Raw genomic sequence first — 20,442 nt, 5'->3', positions numbered from 1 at the left:
AATGAGGGCCTCATCCCATGGCCAAGCCACAACACCTAAGGGTCCCGGTGAATATCCCAACCCATGGGTGGGGAAAGAATAGCTGACAAAGGCACAAAAATTGGTACGCAAGTGCCAAGAGGAATGCATGCAGAGGCTCAAGGCAAGCAAGAGTAATACAATTCATCCAAGACATGAAATAAACACTCAAGCCTCAAAAGCCTTGCAAATAATTGAAAGGGTAGATGAAGAGGGTTTGTCATGCCCTTCAACAGACAAAGCCACTCTAGTGCACTGGATGTTTGAAAAAGACCCCACCTTGCAACAACTAAAGGGGGATGACAACATGTCCTTATATGGCTTAGAAGAGTCAGAATCAACATCCAGGTAACCTATCACTAGTCCTCGAGACATTGCAAGATTAGCCTCATACCTATCCATTGAGATTAAGATGATCATTGTGACACTATTACAAGGTAATCCTACTCTATGGAGAGACCTCTTGGATTGGTCGATGAATGGGCAAATAGTGATGCCCCATTTCACTAATCTTGTGAGAATGTTGAATCTCCCAATCATGCTCAAGACCTTCCAAGGGTGCTAGTCAATAAACTAGGCCAATACTTTAAGAGTGATGACACAAATGAAGTGTTACCCATCTCCTTCCATTATCAAAAACCTACAATAATCTTAGACAGAGGAGCAGGTGTTAGCATCATCATGAAACAATGTTGGGAAAAGTGGGAAAGTCCTTACTGAGAGAGTACTTCCTTGGTAGTTAAAATAGCTGATTTAGGCATGGCTCATCCCATAGGAGTACTCAAGGACATTGAAATCAAAACCTTTGGTCTCACATATTGGGTGTGTCAGGTTGTACTGGATTTCCAAAACAACCCTGGGTATGAGGCTATACTAGGGAGACCTTTCTTGTGTATGGTAGGATTGATCCACGATTGGCACTCCAACAACATTTATCCAGGGAAAGATCAGCAAGTCATGAGGGTTGATCTCCAAACATGGAAGGCTCACCCTATGTCCAAAAATCTATTTGCATTTTGAATCGGATACCACCAATAGGTTGTGCCAGTAAATATGGTTTAAAAATATGAGAAAGAGGACAATGAGAAGAGTCTTGATGAACCTTGATTGGCAAGCAACAAGCCACAACCTCATCTCCTAAGAGACATTAAAGCATCTTGTCCAGAGACATTCAATCCAAAGAGGGTACCTGTATTAAGGTTATTGGTTCTTTAATGTTGAATGTTTCCTTGGACAACTAAGTTCTTCCTTGCAAGTCTTTTGTAACTCTTGTACTCAACCTTGGCAAGCACCTCACCAACAAAGAAAATGAAGGAGAAGAGCAACCAAGCAAGTGTGGGTCCAAAATGATCTACTGTAAGCAAGGTACTTTGAAGATGAATCATATATTTGGGTTGTAGAAAAACCTTGACATCATGAAAAGCCACCCCATTATGTAAACAACAAACCCTGACATCAAACAATCAAACGACGCCATCCAAAAAGGAAGGTACAATACCGTCAAGCTCCCACAAGACTACTAGAGCCCTAGGGATATTTCCTTGGAAAAAATTATATTTGGGTATCCAAGGTACTTAGTGCAACAAGAGTACCTCCATCATCTTCAAGTAGGAACGATAAGGTGCTAAATAAAGAGCAAAAGAAGGAATGGAGGCCCAAGTCTCTAAAATCTTCATCCTAAACAAATGAGAGGAAAACAACAATGTCGATTATGAAAAATCAAGGCAAAGATTGGAGAGCAGAACCACAAGAACTAGGAAATTTTTTTATGAATAAGTTGTAGATTTCCCATCAAGCTAAAATTTTGATACTTTGTAATTTACATGATTCAATGATTTGGATGGTAGAAAGATGATTCGAAGATCATGAAAATGCACCTTGGACAAATTTGTTCCACCAATGAGCTATAGTGTTCTCTTGCCCTTGGATTTCATTAAAGCTTGCATGGACATATCATGAATTTTGAGTCTTAGGTGTTCTTCTAACCCAATCAAGTGGACTAATATTGGTGGTTTGTGATTCAAGCTACACTAGAAATGGACATATATTTGAATATGTGGGAGTAGAGCATGAAATGGATCAAGAAATAAAATTATTGGATGCTAGCACTTCCAATCCCCAGTGAAGATAGTTTGGGTTCCTCAAAGGGTCTCTCAAAAAGTGATTTAGGAGACCTCGATTTACATGTTGAAGATGTGCAAGACTTGGTCACTAATGATCAAGACGATGAGCATCAATCTCACGAGGAAGATCCTAGTGAGGCTTGGATTTTTACTAGATGGAGGAGAACATTGATACCAGATATTTTTTGTTGTGAAAACATTTATATTTGCTTTTCACTACTGCAAGGTGCATGGTAAACCCTACACTATCCAAAATTATTAATGGCTCAATTCTTTGCATATTATCGACTTTTTGTTGTGATGTGGTTATTTTTCTAGAAGCTTTAGTGATGCAAACATTAGCGCTTCTAGAACATCATGTAGCAATTTTGACTCGATGGGGGTCGTGATCTATAAACCCTTTATATCACATGCATTGAAGGCATATTTGTAGTATCCCTTATCTAAAATTTGCATTAATATAGTATACCCTACAAAATTGTTTTAAAAATTTAGAATGATTTTAAATAATCTCTTACCTAAATTAATGTTTGTAAAAGTTAAAAATATTTTATTTTTTTGTTGAACTCACATGATAGGGTTATATATGATGAGTGTCCCCTCATAAGGTTGTCCCAAATTTTTGTTGAATCAATGGTAAAAAATCCACTTGGATCCTTCCATACTATAACTTGATCACTTCTATAGAGATGAGTGTGAACCATTTTACACCAAATCTTTATACTTTAAATTTTCTAAAATTAGCTTGCAAAATATCTAATATGGTTCCAACATAATCCATTTTGCTTGTAATGAGATTCTTATCTCTCAACTATCCCTATTGTCTTACCAAAAGTTTGTCATGACTCCTCGATCAAATGTGTTGCACTTTTTCTACTAGGTAGTGACTACCATACACCCACACTACACTAATACAAAGGTAATGGATATTTGTTAGGATATATATAAAGGTTCTAAATGAGTATAAACAAGATAAATATGATTATATAACTTTGGATCTTAACCCTATGTAGATTCATTCTCCCCATCTGTCATAATCTCCCCTTTTCAACTAACATATTTGAGAGCATTTTCTAGCCAATCAATGGTGCATTTAGTATTCATTTTTATAACTCTAGAGAATAATTCCTGCCTCTATTGATTCCTCTGCATGCTTTTATATCCTCCCCTCTTTCAACTCTTTCTTATTCATATTTCTTGATCCATTTATCCATCTTTTTACAATTGTAAGAACAAAAGGTGCTCACTTTGAGTTAGCACACATTCATTTTCTTTTCCCTTCTCTTCCCTTTTTTAATCTCTCCTATATCATCTGGACCATCACTATCATCCCAAATTCAAGGCATATTTGTAATGAGTTCACTAAGAGTTGTCACTTTTCTTTCATCTCCAAGTCCAAGGGTATTGGTCACCTACAGTTATGTCATTGCTCATTATAGCATATGTGTTTCTAGAAGAAGGATAGGGTTGAGAAATCTAATTGGGGATGCCAAGATTTAGAAAGTTTCTAGGTTTGAGAATGGGTTCAAGTTTGAGGAGTGGAGAGCTAGTCTCCTTCACGTTTTCACAGTGTAAAGGGTCAAGACAAAGGAACAAGGTTGAGGGAGGAGGAGAAGGGAGGAGACAGGAGGAGGAAGAAGTGCAGAGAGAGGAGGAGGAGGAGGAGGAGGAGGAGGATGATATGGGAGGAGGGAGTGCAAGGGTAACAATTGTAAGGGCCCAAGAGCATTCTAGAGCATAGATTTTGGGAGGTCAAGTGCAAAGAACACAAATATGAATTGAACACTGAATCCCAAATATTGGTATCTTGTTTGCATTGAGAGATATTTATACATTATGTTTCATAGTTTCCATCCTTAAACGAAGTGTAAGTACTTTCTCTCTCTTTGTAAGGACTTCTCTCTCTTGTAATGACTTTTTTGTCTTCTGAGGATTTCTCTCTCTTGTAATGACTCCTCCCTCTTGTAAGGGCTTCTCTGTTGTAAGAAATTCTCTCTCTTATAATGACTTATCTATCGTGTTAATACTTATCTCTTTTGTAATGACTTATCTCTCTTGTAAGGGCTGAACTCTCTCTTGTCAGAACTTCTCTTTCTTTCACAAGATTGTAAATTTTAGTCTTTCTCTCTCTAGATTATGATTTTAGAACTATGATTATATATTTTCTACAGAGAATTTGTCCTATCCTTTCCACATGAGATGCATCAAATGTATCTTCAAGTTCAATATAGTACAAGGGAAATTTTGTTGCCACTCCACACATAGAACGAGAGCATTTTGGTTGCTCTAGAATGTGTTTTTGACCATTGTTGTCACATGATTAACAATAAGATACTCCATAATGTAAAACAATGATGCTTGAACCATCCATCCTTCTACCATGGTTCCCTTTAGTCTAGATTTTTGTCTTATATACCCTTTCAACTCCTTGATAAACCATTCCAAGCATTCCACTTGATATGCAAAAGTTCTTTCATATGCAACTTCATCTACTAAGTGCACCAGTAGATGCAAATCAATGTCCATCGTTCTTATTGGAAATGATTTTTCAATCAAACATACAACTTTGATGGCTTTAATTCTCATTTCCACCCCTACACTAACTAGATTTTGTAACATGAAGGAAAATTAGACATGCATAATAGACATATACCTTACAAACACATTGAGATACATTTGATACATTTTTTTAATCCTACATCTCCATAAAGCAAGTGGAAGTGCATACTATAGTAATAACAATGTATCAGTAATTGGACATTTCATCTAGTGGATGAGATGATTTTTAGAGGTGATTATATTCCACAAGAAGTCTTTGAAGAACACTGTAGGTTTTCATTGATAAAGTAGCGTGTCGGTATATTTTATCTGCTCTTATACATGATTCTCTTATGCTGAATGTATTTTCCCTTCTTCTCATGCAATATGGGAATATCTCGTTGCTACTTTTGAGAACAAATCTATCACAAAGATTCTTTATCTTCGTAATCTATTGAGCACTCCGTACAAAGTTGGGGCATTTGTGGAAGATTTTGTGGATAAAACGGAGGTCCTCTAGAAAATGCTTATCGCACCCTTCCTATTTCCTTTTAAGGGAATTTCCATTCATCGACTCCAAAAGCTTGTTCGGTTTTTTCCTTCTCTCCCTCTTTTCGATATGCATGGGAGTTAAGGGAGAGAACGTGAAGCGTTTTCTCGGCTTCTCACCCTGGCTGTGGGGGAGCCTTTAGCCTTCCCGGAAATGAAACGCTGCAAGTATTTGTTGGCTAAAGTGAGCGAAGTGGTTTGAGGATGCAAGGGAGGGAACCCGGGTACTCTCCCTCTTACTTTCTCCCAATAATACAATGAAGTCCAAAATGGAAGGAATACTCCACCTGGTAAACACTACCGTTCTGAGAATACTACCCAAAATGCTGGCGGGAATATGGCTAGAAGGAATACATACTCCCTATACTCCCAACAAAATAGTATCGTCCTAGGAATGCTACCGTCCTTCCTTGACCATGTATTTATTACATGGAGTGTATTCCCCTAGAAGTTGAGAGTAGTATTCCTATTCCTTCCCTTCCCTCATCCAGCTGGCTTCCTAGTGTGAGTAGCAATACCCCCAGTTGCGGCATGCTATCAATGTGAATACCAATATGCGGTGTTGTAGTATGGTATCAATGGTAGACCGAAGGTCAAATATAATAGCGTTGAGTGAGATGCGTTGAGTGAGATCCCCAAGGCAGATCGCACTCATAAGTGAAAGGTACCGAAGGTAACGTCACTCACTATGCAGCAAGTGGAGCTACGCCCAGCCGCTCGCCCAACGCTTTTCAATTGAATTGAAAGGTCCACAAATTTCATGACCATCTAGTAGTTTGAATTGTATCATAGACCAAGAAAACACCATGCGTTTTCTTGACAATGCACCTTCTTTTTCTTCGATTTCCAAGAAAGAAAGAATTGCTCGTTTTTCACGTTCTCTGTGAACCTTGCCTCCATCTCTCAAGCTTTTTGTGGTTCCACACTTGCGATGCAGTCCAAAGGAGAAATCGTAGGTGTGGATGAATTACACAAAGTGTCTACTGTGCTCGTGTGCCAATGGAGATGCAGTGAAGTTTTGTGAGAAGAAAGTGGCGAGCAGCCATCCATGACATGAAGTGGATGGCTGCCTGCCACTTTCCTCCATCTCATTCAACTATGATAACGTTTTTTGCTACACACATGCTACCTCGATGTGCTACACACATGGATCCTATCAACATCCATAGGGAATAGGTCATGGGTCAACTTGTCCACTAAGGATCAAGATTATTCCATACTAGTGTATGCGATTACACGAATTCGGATCATAGGCTGGAGATAAGTAGACTCAAACCACCGATATCCGCCATGGGGTAAGCTACTGTCTCTCAGGCCTACCTGACTGGAGGAGGCCGACGATAGACAATGACTCCCCCATGCACATGGCCTACAACTTTCATTGTATCGTGCTCTCCAAGGAGCAACTCTTTTCGAATCAAAAGTCACCGAATCAAGATCCCATTCCAGGGATCTAGCTAGAGGTGCCCCCATCCAATAAGCACTTGTTCGAATAACACACCTAGGACCGTGTGTTTTGACAGTTGTGCATGACACTAAGCAAAAATGGTATTTAATGCTCCCTCGACCATGCAAAGCATATTCGATCGGAACAATACTTTCCTACACCTCAACCTAGGTGGTATTGACTTGTTTGCAAAGAGGCACACCCATCCAATAAGTACTTGGTTGGATAACACACCTAAGAGCGTGTTTCTTAACAAATGTGCATAACACTAGTAGGGGCAAAATAGTGCATAATGCGTGATTGGCCAATCAAAGCATATTTGATGGGCACAATACTTTGTATGTGCCTTAACCTAGTTGAACTTGACTTGCATGCAAAGTGGAGCCTCCATCTTATAAGTACTTGTTTGAATAACACACCTAGGACCGTGTTGTATTATGGTTGTGCATGAGACTAAGGCAGAAATGGTGTTTTATGCATTATCGACAATGCAAAGCATATTCGATGGGCACAATACATTGCACGCACCTCCAACTTGGTGGAATTGACTTACATGCAAAGTGGCACACCTATCACATAAGTACTTGTTCAAATAACACATATAGGACCGTATTTATTTACAGTGTGCATGACACTAAGGCAAAAATGGTGTAAAATGTGTGATCACCTATGCAAAGCATATTTGATGGGCAGAATATGTCACGCACCATTCTTTCACAATCACGATCAAAATTATAGCAAGATAATAATCACGAATGAACAAGAACAGAGATTCCAGTATGAATCAAACTGATGAGTCTTTACAATAATTTTGGAGAAGAATCACTCCGTGAAGGAGCTCGATACCACCCATCCACCCTTGAGCTATCTCACTCTCACTCTCACTCGCATGAAGATGTTCAAATCAGATGATCAAATGATCAAATCTCAATCACACTCTCACTCTCACTCTCACTCTCGCTCTCAAAATATCTTGATCTTATCTTCTTCTTTGCACTGCCTCGATTCACGTGCGCTATTGTCACTTTCGCAGTGCCTCGATATGCATGCCTTCTCTTCGCTCGAGCAACCTCGAGATGCGTGTCTTCTCTTCTCTTTCGTACAGCCTCAATATGTGTGCGTTGGATTGTGTGTTCTCCTTCTCATGATCTCCTCTTCTTTTATAGGCTTTCACGACTCCAAAAAAAGATGGCCAAAAGCCTCCAAATTCGGCCAAAAATAGCTTTTCTCGAAAAGTGTGCATGTGCTTTTCACCTTCTTTTAGCATGCGCTTTTGATAGCAAACGCGTACGGAATCTCAGCGTCTCTTTTTTTTTTTTTTTAAAGGCATGAAAACGGCCCTGTTCGGAGCATCACCATGCCTGCCTTGTAGATCCAATGGACAAGCTCAATAGCTCATCTCGAAGATCGGACCCTCTTCTTTCCCTTTGCATTTGACCTTTCATGGCTAACTCTTCCATCTCGACCTCCATCTAATACCTACAACTCGACACGGAAATCTAAATGCACTTTTAGCTCAAAACCACTTTGTTAGCAACTTCTGACCTCCATACAAGCATGCAAACGAGTGAACCACAAATTTTTCACTAGGACAAAGTTTTCCTACTCAACAAGATCTAAAACTCTCTTATACACAGTTTCTTCAAATTATTTCTCTAACCAACTCAAAATCCAGCCGACATCATAATGGACAAAAAACCAAAATTTTTTGACAAACACCAAACTTTCCCAAAACCTTCAAAACATCAAAACCATCCTTTTTGAACACTATCTGTGATATATATTCCAAAATATTTCATATACAAAATTGGAGCGTCACATCCGTTCCCTCTTTAGGAACTCTATTCTCAAAGTTTAAATGAAGGAAACTCAGTAAGGCATCTAAGTCTACCCATGAAGCATCTTCTACAAGATAAGCATCCCACTTAACCAAAACTTCTTCTATTGTTCTATTCCTAAGCCGCTTCGTGTTCCTATCCAATATATATTCAGGTTCAACTTTCAAAGTCCCATCCTCCATGATCCTAGACTTGTCCTACAAAATATGAGTTGGGTTGGCAACATAAGATTCCAATAGACAAACATGGAAAACAGGATGCACTTTTATGTTCTCAGGCAGTTCAAGTTGACATGCAAGCATTCCCACCCTCTTTAGGATTTTCAAAAGTCCTGCGAAATGAGGTGAGAGTCTTCTATCCTTCCCAATAATTAGACTACTGCGTTTAGGTATTACTTTCAAAAATACCATCTCCCTAATCTGAATTTCACGGAAAGACCGCCTCTTATCATAGTAATGCTTTTGCCTGTCTTGTGCTCTTTGAATGCTCTTCCGAATCAGTTTCACTTCCTCATCCATCTTCTCAAGCATTTGTCTGGACACTTCGACTCTATTTTGAGGATCCGCAAAATTCACAGAAGTGTGGCAATTCTGACCATACATGGCTTCAAATGGAGTCATTTGAATGGAGCTATGCCATGAACTATTATAAGCAAACTCGGCTAAGGATAGGAATTCAGTCCAATTTGTTTGCTTCTCATTAACATACATTCGAAGCATATCCTCAAGTATGTGATTAACCCTTTCAGTTTCTCCATCTGTTTGTGGGTGAAAAGCTGTACTCATCTTAAGCTCCGTCCCAATTGCTTTGAATGTGGCCTTCCAAAAATTAGAAGTAAATTTGGAATCCCTATCTGACACAATACTTTTAGGCATCCCATGCAATCGGAAATTTTCTTTCACAAACAACTTAGCTACCTCAAGAGCACCATCAGTCTTTTTCCTAGGAAATAAATGTGCCATTTTGGTAAGACAATCAACGATGACAAAAATGGTATCATATCCCCCTCGAGCTGTAGGTAGTTTAGTAATAAAATCCATGGATATTGATTCCCACTTCCTGAAAGGTATATCCAAAGGTTGCATCTTAACAGGCGTCTTATGTTGCTCCACCTTCACTTGTTGACATTGTAAGCATTCTTGGACATAACGATGAACATCATGCTTTAGTGCAGGCCAATAAAATGATTTTTGAACCTTTTTGTATGTTTTGTTATATCCAACATGTCTGAAAATGGAGCATCGTGACAATCATACAAGATTTTCCATCTCAAAGGTGAATCACATGGTAGACAAAGTCTATCATGGCAATATAAATTACCATTCACCAAATGAAACTTTCCTTCAATCATTTCACAAGGTGTTTGAGCAATCTTTTGAAGAATAGGTGCATAAAAAACATCATGTTCAAGTTCATTTCTAATGTTTTCTCCAAGATCGAAACAAATAAGGGTGATGGCATTCACGAAAGGTCTTCTACTTAAAGCATCAGCCACCGTATTCTCCTTTCCCTCAATGTACTTAATCTCAAAGTCATACTCAGAAAGAAGATTCATCCATCCTCTTTGCCTATTATTCATCCATCCAAGTAGAAAGTGTCTCCAATGTTTCAATGCATGAACAACGGCAGCTAATTCGAGATCATGCATGGGATTGTTCTCTTCATGCTTCCTTAATTCTCGAGACTCATATTCCACTACACGACCATCTTGAGAAAGTACACATCCAAGTTGGGTACCACTAGCATCACATGTCACTACAAAAGGTTTACCCATCTCAGGTATCTTGAGAATACAATTTTCAGCCACTTTGTCTTCTATAGTATCAAAAGCTTGTTGACACTTCTCCATCCATATAAACTGCTTGTCAAGTTTTGTCAAATCAGTAAGTGGAGAGGCTATTTTTGAGAAATCTTTGATATGTTTTCTCTCATATTGTGCTAAGCCAATAAAGCCTCTTACCACCCTTACATTTTTCGATTTGGGCCACTCTGAAATAAGGCTTGCTTTGTCAGGATCAATACGAATACCATCTTTTGAAATCACACGACCCAAATACACAAGCTTGTCTTTAGCGAAGAAACATTTGCTCTTTTTCCCATAAAGTTTATGCTCCCGTAACTTTTCAAGTGTTTTCCTTAGATGTTGTTCCCCATTCTTGGAATATACAAAAATGTCGTCCAAAAAAACCAGAATGAAGTCATCTAAATACTCACGGAATACATCATTCATTAGACACATGAAGGTAGCGGGTGCATTGGTCAAGCCAAAAGCAAGCACAGTAAATTCATAATGGCCATAGCGAGTTCTAAAATCAGTTTTAGAAATGTCCTCCTCCTTAATACCAATCTGATGGTAACCAGATCGCAAATCAATTTTAGAGAACACTATGGCACCATTCAATTGAGTCAACAATTCACCAATGTGAGATAGAGGGTATTTATTCTTTATAGTATGCTGATTCAATCCTCTATAGTCAATTCAAAGCCTATAAGTTCCATCCTTTTTCTTTTGAAATAAGATTGGAGCACTCCAAGGAGAAACGCTAGGCTTTATAAACCCTTTCTTCAACAAGTCATCCAATTGAAGCTTTAACTCCTTTAGTTCATCCACATTAAATCTATAGGGAGCCCGCCAATAAGGACTTGTGCCTGGTTCTAACTCTATAGCATGGTCAAGATGCTAGGCGATGGCATCCCAGGTAAATCATCAAAAAACACATCGGAAAATTCTTCAAGGAGTTTTGTAACATAGTGTGGTACTATCTCATCTTCACTTCCCTCCTTTAACTTATCAGCAAAGATGAGGAATGTGTCACAGCCCTGTCTTACTCCTCACAGCAATTTCATGGCTGATATGAGAGAAGCTTTACTATCTCTTTCTTCTCCTTGAATAATTTTATCTTTGCCATCTTCGTTAAGAAAACTAACGGTCCTTTCTCCACAATCAATAACTGCTTTGTTTACATTTAACCACTCCATTCCAATAATAGCGCCACACTTCCCCATCTCAATAACATAAAAATCTCCCTTACTCTTCCTCTGTGCTAAACTGAAGGAAAGATTTTCTAGAAGCCCTTGAGTATGATGTAATTTTCCATTAGCAAGTTAGATTGGTTTTCTGACTTGATTCCTAATTTCTACGTTTAGAGTCTTGAGGAATTTCGAGGATATAAAACAATGAGTGCTACCAGAGTCAATAAGAAAACTTATGTTTTGATTCCCAATTTTCCCCATCACTTTAATCACAGATGCATGCATATGAGTTGTGGAAGATACCATACATCTCATAGGTTCCAAGCACTTACCTTTGTCCCTTGCTTCGTCGATGGTTGGATTCGTCTGATTCGTCTTTGCTCCCATCATTGGTCCTTTCATAAAATTAAATTTTGCTTTATTTGGGCACTCAAATGTTCGGTGACCTTGCTCACCACATCAAAAACATAATCCCAATCTTCTTGCCCGTTCAATAAACTCTGGATCACTTTTCCAAGGTGTGTTTTCTTGGGTTTTTTGATTTGAAACTCCTTTATTTGTTTGATTTTGATTTTGATTCTGATTCTGATTTCGGTTATTAATGTTTGGCCTTCGCACTTGGTTGTACGCAGGTTGGCTACTCCTCTCTTGAAATCTAGGCATATTCGAATAATCAGGTTTTTGTTGAGGCATACCTGAACCTTGTGACCCTTGAAAATGATGACTTGTTGGAATGAACTTTGATTTTGCTATCTTTCTTAGGTTATATTCTTCCATCTTTTCAAATTTTTTGGCCTTAGCCATAGCATCCAAGAAATCACTTGATCCTGTTTCTTTCATCATATATAAAAGATCTTCCTTAAGCCCTTCCACAAATTTGTGAGTAAGAGCTTCACCTGTGACCTCAAGTGCATACTTATGTAATCACAGGAACTTCTCTTTATACTCATCCACAGAGAGATTATGTTTTCCCTCTTGTACTTGCTTAAAATTATATAACTCCATCTTCTTTTCCATATAATAATGTGGAGAACAATACCTCTTTTCAGCTGCAGTTCTGAATTCAGCCCATGTGATGGGTTGATCTTGACATTGTCGGATTTGCACATGCGACTTCCACCATAGTTTTGCAACTCCACATAATTGTAGTGCCGCGATCTTAGCCTTTCCCGCTTCATCAAACTCTCGTAGAGCAAAGAAATCTTCAAGTTCTTTGAGCCATGCTTCCAAATCTTCCCCGGTCTTCTTCTCACTATCGCCAGTCCCACTAATGTAGGGGCTGATTGTGCCAGTAATGAGGGAAGGTGCCTTTGATCTAGGCCACCCTCTCCCCATTTCTATAAGAGGGAGGCACCTCTCCCACAATCAAAGAGAACAACACTTTTGGTTTGCATCTTGTGCTCTCAGTCCTCTTCCAAGATGCATCTATTCTATCCTACTCACTTCTACACATAACGCTATCCTGCTGAACTGACACATGTTAATACCTAACCCACAACCCTAATTAATTACTATCAGATAGCTATCTAACGCCTGATTCATTACTATTAGTCAACTATCCGACCCTGAATTAATTACTATCAATCAGCTATCTGACCCCTTAACCCCGCTTCAACCTCCTAGAATTGGGGCATCAATTGCATAGGCTAACACATGCACTTGAGATCATGAAAAATCCTAGGAGCTGACCCACAACACAAAAATAGTGCCTCAAACAAGTTATGTCTATCTATGTGCCAAGTTTCACAACTATTCAGTCTCAAAATCCTCAATACTTAGTGCCCACTGAATGCATGGACCATCCCAAGCTGAGTTGTCCAGCTCTGAATATTCAATGAGCCTTGATGGAGAGATGGGTGAAAATCCCAACTGTAGAGCATTTGTAGCTCCAAAATCTAGTTTAGTATGCCCTCAATCACCTACTCCTTCCATAGCATCTCGAATATGGGACTCATTTGTAAACATGCTAGGAAGGTTTGGGCTCAATGATCCACCCATAGAAATGCTCAACCCATTTGTTGGGAAGGCATCATGACACATCCCAATGTCATTATACTAGGGTGATTCCTCAATCCTTGTACCAACAAAGGCCACAGCTAACTTTGATTGCACAGCCCAATCCTTCCAATCAAGAACAATTGACAATACCAAGAGCCACATCAGCCAATCAAGGGCAATTTAAGGCTCAAAATATTCCACCACCCTCACTAGTACCTGGACCTCAACCACCACCACCACGAATTACTCCTTTGAATCAACTATTGGTGGAAGAACTACCTAGTGATTGGGCCCCAATCCTACCTTTAGTGGAAACAACTATCCCCAATATGGTGACAATGCAAATCGGTCTAGCATTATAAGTCACTAAATTATACAAGATGTCCAATACACTCTAGTCTACCAAACGACTCTGATTTCTCAAACAATGGGAGATATGAATAACTTGACCAAGACAAACCCATTCAATTCCATATGTGTCAAGGGCCACACCCAGCCAATGAGCATCCATATAAGGGGCAATCTAAGTAGACAGTCACATGTGCAACAGCATCTAATACACCACCACCATTGTGAACTGGGTGTGGTGTGGTGCGGACCATCTTTTTAAGGATTGCTCAATGAGAGGGCCATCTAAGACCACAAGCCTTAACTTGTTAAGCATTGAAAGAGGCCAAGTGTTAGTAGTATCCTTCAATGTAATCATGAGGTTGCAAGCTAAATCCCTTAATAAAGAGCTTCACAAACAAGCCAAAGGGGATAAAGCTAGCACATCACTACCTAGGGAGGCAACTAAATTAGCACAAGTAAGCCCCAAGGGTCTTGGGGGGTTTGCCTCCCAAAATTTTAGTGTACCATGTGCATTTGAAAGGAGGGGTATTTTCATTCCACTTTTGGAAAAATTTTAACAAGCTTACAATAACAAGAGGGGGTTTTTAATTCAACTTTAGAAAAAAATACATTAGTTCCTAAGAAAAGAAGAGTGGTTTATTGGGAGAAAAATTTTAGTTGAGGGTTTTTTTAAATACCCCTTGAATGCACGTGATACCTAGGGTTTCTTAGTGGTGCACCCCCCAAGCCAAGGGTGCAATAAAGATTGGAAAGGGACACAATAAGGTCTAGATGGGTTGGATGAAGACACGGCCACCCTAGAAACATCCTCTTCCTCTTGTGGTACTTTCTCAAATATTAGTAGCAACAAACATCTACATGAGACAAATGAGGGAACAATGAGGGCCTCATCCCATGGCCAAGCCACAACACCTAAGGGTCCCGATGAATATCCCAACCCATGGGTGGGGAAAGAATAGCTGACAAAGGCACAAAAATTGGTACGCAAGTGCCAAGAGGAATGCATGCAGAGGCTCAAGGCAAGCAAGAGTAATACAATTCATTCAAGACATGAAATAATCACTCAAGCCTCAAAAGACTTGCAAATAATTGAAAGGGTAGATGAAGAAGGTTTGTCATGCCCTTCAACAGATGAAGCCACCCTAGTGCACTGGATGTTTGAAGAAGACCCCACCTTGCAACAACTAAACGAGGATGACAACATGTCCTTATATGGCTTAGAAGAGTCAGAATCAATAGTCAGGTAACCTATCACTAGTCCTCGATACATTGCAAGATTAGCCTCATACCTATCCATTGAGATCAAGATGACCATCGTGACACTATTACATGGTAATCCTACTCTATGGAGAGACCTCTTGGATTGGATGAATGGGCAAATAGTGATGCCCCGATTCACTAATCCTGTGAGAATGTTGAATCTCCCAATCATGCTCAAGACCTTCCAAGGGTGCTAGTCAATAAACTAGGCCAATACTTTAAGAGTGATGACACAAATGCAATGTTACCCATCTCCTTCCATTATCAAAAAGCTACAATAATCTTAGACAGAGGCGCAAGTGTTAGCATCATCATGAAACAATGTTAGGAAAAGTGGGGAAGTCCTTACTGAGAGAGTACTTCCTTGATAGTTAAAATAGCTGATTTAGGCATGGCTCATCCCATAGGAGTACTCAAGGACATTAAAATCAACACCTTTGGTCTCACAAATTGGGTGTGTCAGGTTGTACTGGATTTCCAAAACAACCCTGGGTATGAGGCTATATACTAGGGAGACCTTTCCTGTGTATGGCAGGATTGATCCATGATTGGCACTCCAACAACATTTATCTAAGGAAAGATCAGCAAGTCATGAGGGTTGATCTCCAAACATGGAAGGCTCACCCTATGTCCAGAAATCTATTTGCATTTTGAATCGGATACCACCAATAGGTTGTGCCGGTAAAGATGGTTTAAAAATATGCGAAAGAGGACAATGAGAAGAGTCTTGATGAACCTTGGTGTGCTCCTTTACCAAAACTAGAAGACTCAATCGGATGCATACATTGGCAGCAATAGTCTACCAAAATGGCTTAGGGCACTCAGATGATGTATCTTGATGATGAATAACTTAACTCCATTACACCTTTTTACACCATAAGAGCAGTATTACCTAATCAAATTGAACTAGGAAATGACAATTTTATTGATCCTAACAAGATAGATATGACCCCATTTCAACTTTGGGTAGAGCTAAGATTAGCAGGTGCAACATGCCAAATACAAGCCATGGCAGATTGGCGAGCAACAAGCCACAACCTCATCTCCTGAGAGACATTAAAGCATCTTGTCTAGAGACACTCAATCCAAATTGGGTACCTCTATTAAGGTTATTGGTTCTTTAACATTGAATGTTTCCTTGGACAACTAAGTTGTTCCTTGGAAGTTTTCTGTAACTCTTGTACTCAACCTTGGCAAGCACCTCCCCAACAAAGAAAATGAAGGAGAAGAGCAACCAAGCAAGTATGGGTCCAAAATGATCTACTACAAGCAAGGTACTTTGAAGGTGAATCATATATTTGGGTTCCAGAAAAACCTTGACATCAAAAGCCACCCCATTATGTAAACAACAGACCCCGACATCAAAGGATCAAGCGACGCCATCCAAAAAGGAAGGTACAATACCGTCGCGCTCCCACAAGACTACTAGAGGCCTAGGGATATTACCTTGGAAAAACTTATATTTGGGTATCCAAGGTACTTAGTGCAAGAAGAGTACCTCCATCATCTTCAAGCAGCAACAATAAGGTGCTAAATAAAGAGCAAAAGAAGGAATTGAGGCCCAAGTCTCTAAAATCTTCATCCTAAACAAATGAGAGGAAAACAACAATGTCAATTATGAAAAATCAAGGCAAAGATTGGAGAGCAGAACCACAAGAACTGAGAAATTTTTTTATGAATGGGTTGCAGATTTCCTATCAAGCTAAAATTTTGATACTTTGTAATTTACATGATTCGAAGATGGTAGAAAGATGATTCAAAGATCATGAAAATGCATCTTGGACAAATTTGTTCCACCAATGAGCTATATTGTTGTATTGCCCTTGGATTTCATTAAAAGCTAGCATGGACATATCATGAATTTTGAGTCTTAGGTGTTCTTCTAACCCAATCAAGTGGACTAATATTGGTGGTTTGTGATTCAAGTTGCACTAGAAACGGACATATATTTGAATATGTGGGAGTAGAGCATGAAATGGATCAAGAAATAAAATTATTAGATGCTAGCTCTTCTAATCCCCAGTGAAGATAGTTTGAGTTCCTCAAAGGGTCTCTCAAAAAATGATTTAGGAGAACTCGATTAACATGTTGAAGATGTGCAAGACTTGGGCACTAATGATCAAGAGGATGAGCATCAATCTCATGAGGAAGATTCTAGTGAGGCTTGGATTTTTTATAGGATGGAGGAGAACATTGATACCAGATATTTTTTGTTGTGAAAACATTTATATTTGCTTTTCACTACTGCAAGGTGCATGGTAAACCCTACACTATCCAAAATTATTAATGGCTCAATTCTTTGCATATTATCGACTTTTTGTTGTGATGTGGTTTTTTTTCTAGAAGCTTTAGTGATGCAAACATTAGCGCTTCTAGAACATCATGTAGCAATTTTGACTCGATGGGGGTCGTGATCTATAAACCCTCTATATCACATGCATTGAAGGCATATTTGTAGTATCCCTTATCTAAAATTTGCATTAATATAGTATACCCTACAAATTTGTTTTAAAAATTTAGAATGATTTTAAATAATCTCTTACCTAAATTAATGTTTGTAAAAGTTAAAAATATTTTATTTTTTTGTTGAACTCACATGATAGGGTTATATATGATGAGTGTCCCCTCATAAGGTTGTCCCAAATTTTTGTTGAGTCAATGGTAAAAAATCCACTTGGATCCTTCCACACTATAACTTGATCACTTCTATAGAGATGAGTGTGAACCATTTTACACCAAATCTTTATACTTTAAATTTTCTAAAATCAGCTTGCAAAATATCTAATATGGTTCCAACATAATCCATTTTGCTTGTAATGAGATTCTTATCTCTCAACTATCCCTATTGTCTTGCCAAAAGTTTGTCATGACTCCTCGATCAAATGTGTTGCACTTTTTCTACTAGGTAGTGACTACCATACACCCACACTACACTAATACAAAGGTAATGGATTTTTGTTAGGATATATATAAAGGTTATAAATGAATATAAACAAGATAAATATGATTATATAACTTTAGATCTTAACCCTATGTAGATTAATTCTCCCCATCAGTCTTAATCTGCCCTTTTCAACTAACATATTTGAGAGCATTTTCTAGCCAATCGATGGTGCATTTAGTAGTCATTTTTATAACTCTAGATAATAATTCCTACCTCTATTGATTCTTTTGCATGCTTTTATATCCTCCCCTCTTTCAACTCTTTCTTATTCATATTTTTTGATCCATTTATCCATCTTTTTACAATTGTAAGAACAAAAGCTGTTCACTTTGAGTTGCAAGGACACACTCATTTTCTTTTCCCTTCTCTGCCCTTTTTTAATCTCTCCTATATCATGTGGACCATCGCTATCATCCCAAATTCAAGGCATATTTGTAATGAGTTCACTAAGATTTGTCACGTTTCTTTCATCTCCAAGTCCAAGGGTATTGTTCACCTATAGTTATGTCATTCCTCATTATAGCATATGTGTTCACAAATGTAGCATAGATCTCGCATAGATACTCCAGTTGTATTCTTGCTAGAGGTGTAGGCTAAAGCATAGAAAGAGTTTCTAGTGTGTGTGTAGGTAAAAAAGAAGCAACGACCAGAAGGATTTGCTTGAGAAAGCTAATTGGGGATCCAAAGATAGGGTTTGGGTTTGAGAATGGGTTCAAGTTTGAGGAGTGGAGAGCTAGTTTCCTTCACGTTTTCACAGGGTAAAGGGTCAAGACAAAGGAACAAGGTTGAGCGAGGAGGAGAAGGGAGGAGACAAGAGGAGGAAGAAGTGAAGAGAGAGGAGGAGGAGGAGGAGGAGGAGGAGGAGGGTATGGGAGGAGGGAGTGCAAGGGTAACGATTGCAAGGGCCAAAGAGCATTCTAGAGCGTAGATTTTGGGAGGTCAAGTGCAAAGAACACAAATGTGAATTGAACACTGAATCCCAAATATTGGTATCTTGTTTGCATTGAGAGATATTTATACATTCTATTTCATAGTTTCCATCCTTATACGAAGTGTAAGTACTTTCTCTCTCTTTGTAAGGACTTCTCTCTCTTGTAATGACTTTTTTGTCTTCTGAGGATTTCTCTCTCTTGTAATGACTCCTCCGTCTTGTAAGGGCTTCTCTGTTGTAAGAAATTCTCTCTCTTATAATGACTTATCTATCGTGTTAATACTTATCTCTTTTGTAATGACTTATCTCTCTTGTAAGGGCTGAACTCTCTCTTGTCAGAACTTCTCTTTCTTTCACAAGATTGTAAATTTTAGTCTTTCTCTCTCTAGATTATGATTTTAGAAGTATGATTATATATTTTCTATAGAGAATTTGTCCTATCCTTTCCCTATGAGATCCATCAAATGTATCTTCAAGTTCAATATAGTACAAGTGCAATTTTGTTGCCACTCCACACATAGAATGAGAGCATTTTGGTTGCTCCAAAATGTGCTTTTGACCGTTGTTGTCACATGGTTAACAATAAGGTACTCCATAATGTAAAACAATGATGCTTGAACCATCCATCCTTCTGCCATGGTTCCCTTTAGTCTAGATTTTTGTCTTATATACCCTTTCAACTCCTTTATAAACCATTCCAAGCATTCCACTTAATATGCAAAAGTTCTTGCATATGCAACTTCATCTCCTAAGTGCGCCAGTAGATGCAATTCAATGTCCATCATTCTTATTGGAAATGATTTTTCAATCAAACATACAACTTTGATGCCTTTAATTCTCATTTCCACCCCTACACTAATTAGATTTTGTAACGTGAAGGAAAATTAGACATGCATAATAGACATATACCTTACTAACACATTGAGATACATTTGATACATTTTTTTAATCCTACATCTTCATAAAGCAAGTGGAAGTACATACTATAGTAATAACAATGTATCATTGGATATTTCATCTAGTGGATGAGATGATTTTTAGAGGTGATTGTATTCCACGAGAAGTCTTTGAAGAACACTGTAGGTTTTCCTATATTTGCACTTAAGACACTATCTAGATACCTTGGGGGCTATCCATGAGGGGGAATTCAAAGAAAGCTATTCGTTGAAGAAATAATTAGGACCTGCCATTTTTGTCCATGCCCCCCCAAAATGAACTCCTTGGGGAGCAAGTATTACTTAGCTACACAGCATATGCATTCTCATGTGGTATTAGAGATCTTGGGATGCTGGATGACTTTGGGAAACAAAACTCATTAGATTCAAAAAATAGAGCTTACCAAGGGTCCCACAAATAGGAGAAGACAAAGATAAGTTGTCATTTACAAAAAGGAAAAGGCTATATGTAGATGAGCAAGATCAAGAAGAGGAGAATTCTAGGGAAGAAAACTATAATTTAAATCATATAGAACA

Source organism: Dipteris shenzhenensis, chromosome 16, assembly GCF_047967505.1.
Source record: "Dipteris shenzhenensis isolate YYH24624 ecotype China chromosome 16, Dip_SZ_1.0, whole genome shotgun sequence".
NCBI classification, from domain to species: domain Eukaryota; kingdom Viridiplantae; phylum Streptophyta; class Polypodiopsida; order Gleicheniales; family Dipteridaceae; genus Dipteris; species Dipteris shenzhenensis.
This window is presented reverse-complemented; position numbering follows the sequence as displayed.